General features: G+C 38.9%; 1 pseudogene; it reads right to left on the bottom strand.

The window, feature by feature from the left end:
• Positions 1–653: 653 nt before the first annotated feature.
• On the bottom strand, positions 654–1,456 carry LOC101345882 (elongation of very long chain fatty acids protein 6 pseudogene; annotated as a pseudogene).
• Between the last annotated feature and the right edge of the window lie 4,050 nt (positions 1,457–5,506).

Below are 5,506 nucleotides of genomic sequence, written 5' to 3'. Positions count from 1 at the left end.
CTGTGCAGTGAGGGGAAAATATTAGTCTTTCTCTTAGTTGAAACATCATTATTTACATCCAATTTCATAATAGATGATTAAGACATCTTTTCTCAGGGGGGCTACAACTGCTAACATTTCTTTAAATGGTTTAAATTTTTGCAAAAACATTTATTGTTCCAGATATACACCCTGTGTCTCTTCCATTTTTATCTCTTATATTGGCTCAGTTTAGTGTTGAAAAAAGAATAGGAAGGATTGTATGTATATGTGTGCTCATACAGTTTTTAAAGTAAAACTCTTTCATCCCTAGAGAACTGTAACACTTAGTAAATACACTTTTTCATATCGTGTTGATAGCCTTTGTTTTCCTTCTGTTTTTCTTTCTGCTTCTGGCTCACTTTTGTTCTCATTTGTCATAGAGTTGACAGATAAAGACTGAATGGGGTCTTCTAGCAGCTGTTCTTTGAGATGGAGGTGAATTTAGTGAGTCCTCACAAAAAAGGATCATAAATTAGTGGGTTAAGTCATCTAATTATCCCTAAGCTGCCTTGGGTTTTGTGTTCACTCATACATTTTGTTTTGTTTTAGCTGTACCATATGTGATTCCTTGTGCCACTTCTTTTGTCTATTTTTTTTCTTGATGACCCTGAGCTACAGTTTCCTCCTCAGTCTCAACACCATTCAGCCTTCATTGTTTTCCTCATTTTGCTGAAGTAGGCCTCAAAGAAGAAACGGCAGAAGAGCATAAAGTAGCTGAGGTACATGAATGAGGACCAGAAGACATTCTGAAAGTGAGAATGACACTGGTTTTGCTGCATCCAGGAGAAGACCAGGTAGTTAATTACACAGTCCATCACCATCTGAGTGATCTGGGACAAGGTGATGAACATGGCAAACTTCCAAGAGACTCAAAACCCTGCTGCCCGCGAGGCATAGTAAGAGTACATCACTGCGTGCACACCATAGCTCATAGTCATGAACCAACCACCCCCAACAACCGTGTCTTTGTAGAAGTACTAAGAGTACAGGAGCCCAGTGATGTGGTGACACCAGTGCAGGAACATCAGCTTCTGCTTCCTCAGAATAATGAATATCATATCTCCTAATTCAGATGCTTTGCTTAGCAAAAATGCATAAGCCCAGAACTTGCTGACAGGTCCCTTGAAAAAACTCTGTCACAAACTGACTGCTTCAGTCCTTTGGTCATCAAAATGTATGCCATATAAGCACCAGTTTGAAGAGCACCGAATATACTGAGGACTGCTAAGGTCAGAGACCAGAGTACTAATGGCTTTGTCAGTTCAAACTTTGCTTGTTTGTTCATTAGGTACCAACCACCAAATACAAAGGCAGCATACAGAGCAGAAAACAGGAGAGATTTCTTCCAGTTTTCTTGCATCCATTGGATGGCTTCATTCTTGTTGAACTGCTTTTCAAATTCATATTCTTGTAAAGTCAACACTGACATGTTCATTGGGGCTGATCTTTGGAGTCTCTACATGTTCTGCTAACCAGGGGCCTCATGGTCCGCTGAGCTCCTAATCACTTGAAGCCTGGGAATGCTGAAGATGAAGATGGGGGAAAGTCCAGAGCTGCTAGTAGCTAGTAGCATCATTTGATTTCTTGACTGCTCTTTCCATGGGCGTTGATTGTGGATCCAAGTAAAATGAAATCCTTGACAACTTCAATATTTTCTCCATTTATCATGATGTTGTTTATAAGTCTAGTTGTAAGGATTTTGTTTCCTTTATTTTGAGGTGTAATCCATACTGAAGGCTGTAGCCTTTAATCTTTATCAGTAAATGCTTCAAGTCCTCTTCACTTTCAGCAAACAAGGTTGTGTCATCTGCATACTGCAGGTTGTTAATGAGTCTTCCTCCAAAACTGATGCCCCGTTCTTCTTCATATAGTCCAGGTTGTTGGATTATTTGCACAGCATACAGAATGAATAATTATGGTAAAAGTATACAACCCTGACACACACCTTTCTTGACTTTAAACCAGCCAGCGTCTCCTTGTTTTGTTCTAATGACTGCCTCTTTGTCTAAGTACAATTCCTCATAAGCACAATTAAGTGTTCTGGAATTCCCATTCTATGCAATATTATCCATAATTTGTTATGATCCACACTGTCGAATGCCTTTGTATAGTCAATAAAACATAGATAAACATCTTTCTGGTATTCTCTGCTTTCAGCCAGGATCTATCTGACATCAGCAATGATATCTCTTGTTCCATGACCTCTTCTGAATCCAGCTTGAATTTCTGGCCATTCCCTGTCAATGTGCTGCTGCACCCGCTTTTGAATGATCTTCAGAAAAAATTTACTTCTGTGTGATATTAATAATATTGTTCAATAATTTCTGCATTCTATTGGATCACCTTTCTTTAGAATGAGTACAAACATAGATCTGTTCCTATCAGTTGGCTAGGTAGCTGTCTTCCAAATTTCTTGACATAGACGAGTGAGTGCTTCCAGCACTGCATCTGTTTGTTGAAATATCTTAATTGGTATTCTGTCAATTCCTGGAGCCTTGTTTATCGCCAGTTGTACCTTCAGTGTAGCTTGTAGCTCTTCCTTCAGTACCATCAGTTCTGATCATATGCTACTTCCTGAAATGGTTGAACGTCGACCAATTATTTTCGGTACAGTGACTCTGTGTATTCCTTCCAACTTCTTTTGATGCTTCCTGTATCATTTAATATTTTCCCCATAGAATCCTTCAATATTGCAACTCAAGACTTGAATTTTTTCTTCAGTTCTTTAGGCTTGAGAAATGCCCAACGTGTTCTTCCCTTTTGGTTTTCTATCGCCAGGTCTTTGCACATGTCATTTTAATATTTTACTTTGTCTTCTCAAGCCACCCTTAGAAATCTTCTGTTCAGCTCTTTTACTTCATCATTCCTTCCTTTTGATTTAGCTACCTTACGTTCAAGAGCAACTTTCAGGGCCTTTTCTGACATCTATTTTGGTCTTTTCTTTCTTTCCTGTATTTTTAATGACCTTTTGCTTTCTTCATGTATGATGTCCTTGATGTCATTCCACAACTCGTCTGGTTTTCAGTCATTAGTGTTCAGTGCATCAAATCTATTCTTGAGATGGTCTGTAAATTCAGGTGGAGTATATTCAAGGTTGTACTTTGGCTCTCATGAACTTGTTATAATTTTCTTCTCTTTCGCCTTGAACTTGGATGTGTACAATTAACGGTCTGGCAGCCCCTGGCCATGCTCTGACTGATGATATTGAACTTTTCCATCATCTCTTTCCACAGATGTAGTTGACTTGTTTCCTGTGTATTCCATCTGGCAAAGTCCACGTGTATAGTTGCCGTTTGTATTGTTGAAAAAAAGGTATTTGCAATGAAGAAGTCTTGGTCTTGCAAAATTCTATCAAGTGATCTCTGGCATCATTTCTATCACTAAGGCTATATTTTCCAAGTATCAATACTTTTTTGTTTTCACCTTATGCATTCCAATCCCCAGTAACTGTCAATGCATCTTGATTGCTTTTTTGATCAATTTCAGACTGCATAAGTTGGTTAAAATCTTCAATTTCTTCATCTTTGGCCTTAGTGGTTGGTGGGTAAATTTGAATAACAGTCATATTAACTGGTCTTCCTTGTAGGTGTATGGATATTATCTTATCACTGACAGCATTGTACCTCAGGATAGATCTTGAAATGTTCTTTTTGATGATGAATGTGACGCCATTCCTCTTCAATTTGTCATTTCTGGCGTATTAGACCATATGATTGTCTGATTCAAAATGGTCAATACCAGTCAGCTTACTAATGCCTAGGATGTCAATGTTTATGTGTTCCATTTCATTTTTGACAATTTCCAATTTTCCTAGATTCATACATTGTACTGGTCAATTTTTTCAGAAGTAGACTGCCGAGTCCTTCTTCCTAGTCTGTCTTAGTCTGGAAGCTCAGCTGAAACCTGTCTACCAAGGGTGACCCTGCAGGAGTATGAAAACCCAGTGGCAAAACTACCAGTATCACAGCAACGCACAAGCCAGCCCAGTAAAACCAATTGACAGACACGTAGTGGAATAGACATGTAAATCAAGGAAATAGAATTGAAAATCCAGAAGTAAATCCATACATCTACAGTTAACTGAATTTTTACAAGAGTGCTAAGTCCATCCAATGGGGAAGGAGAAGTCTCTTCAATAAATGATGCTGGGAAAACCAGATTTCCACATGCAGAAAAAGGAATAACAATCCATGACTCACACTATCCAAAAAATACCAAATCAAAATGAATCAAGGACCTAAATGTGAAAATTAAAACCATAAAATTCTTGGAAGAAAGTGTAAGGCCAAGGCTGTGGGACCTATGTTTAACCACAGGTTATCAGATAAGAGGACAAAAATTTGAGGAGCAAAAGACAAAATAGATAAATAAGACCTCATGAAAATTAAATACTTTTGTATATCAAAGGACTTTATCAACAAAATGAAAGGACAACCTGCAGACTGGGAGAAAATTTTTTGGAACCATATACAAGATATTGGTGTTGCTAGGTGCCATAGACTTTGTTCTGACTCCTGGCGATCCTATGTACAGCAGAATTAAATGCTACCTGGTACCATGTCATCCTCACAATCGTTGTTATGCTTGAGCCCATTGTTGCAGCCACTGTGTCAACCTATGTCATTGAGGGTCTTCCTCTTTTTCGCTGACCCTCTGCTTTACCAAGCATAATGTCCTTCTCCAGGGAACGATCCCTCCTGATAACATGTCCGAAGTACGTGAGACAAAGTCTTGCCATCCTCACTTCTAAGGAGCATTCTGGCTGTACTTCTTCCAAGACAGATTTGTTCGTTCTTCTGGCAGTCCATGGTATATTCACTATTCTTTGCCAACACCATAGTTCAAAGGTATCAATTCTTTGATCTTTCTTATTCAATGTCCCGATTTCACATGCATATGGGGCGAATGAAAATACCATGCCTTGGGTCGGGCACGCCTTAGATCTCAAAGTGACATCTTTACTCTTTAACACTTTAAAGTGGTCTTTTGCAGTAGGTTTGCCCAATGCAATACGTCGTTTGATTTCTTCACTTCTGCCTCCATGGGCGTTGATTGTGGATCCAAATAAAATGAAATCCTTGACAACTTCAATCTTTTCTCCATTTATCATGATGTTGCTCATTGGTCCAGTTGTGAGGATTTTTGTCTGCTTTATGCTGAGGTGTAATCCATACTGAAGGCTGTAATATTTGATCTTTTCAGGAAGTGCTTCAAGTCCTAGTTGCTTTCAGCAAGCAAGATTGTGTCATCTGCATATCACAAGTTAATGAGTCTTCCTCCAATCCTGATGCCGCTTTCTTCTTCATATAGTCCAGCTTCTCTGATTATTTGCTCAGCATGCAGATTTAATGAGTATAGTAAAAGGATACAACCCTGACGCACACCTTTCCTAATTTTAAACCATGCAGTAGTCCCTAGTTCTGTTTGAATGACTGCCTCTCGGTCTATGTACAGCTTCTTCATGAGCGCAATTAAGTGTTCTGGG

The sequence above is a fragment of the Trichechus manatus genome, unplaced genomic scaffold (genome assembly GCF_000243295.1).
Source record: "Trichechus manatus latirostris isolate Lorelei unplaced genomic scaffold, TriManLat1.0 scaffold00046, whole genome shotgun sequence".
NCBI lineage: Eukaryota > Metazoa > Chordata > Mammalia > Sirenia > Trichechidae > Trichechus > Trichechus manatus.
Note: the sequence above shows the minus strand (reverse complement) of the source record. Positions and strands in the feature narration are given on the sequence as shown.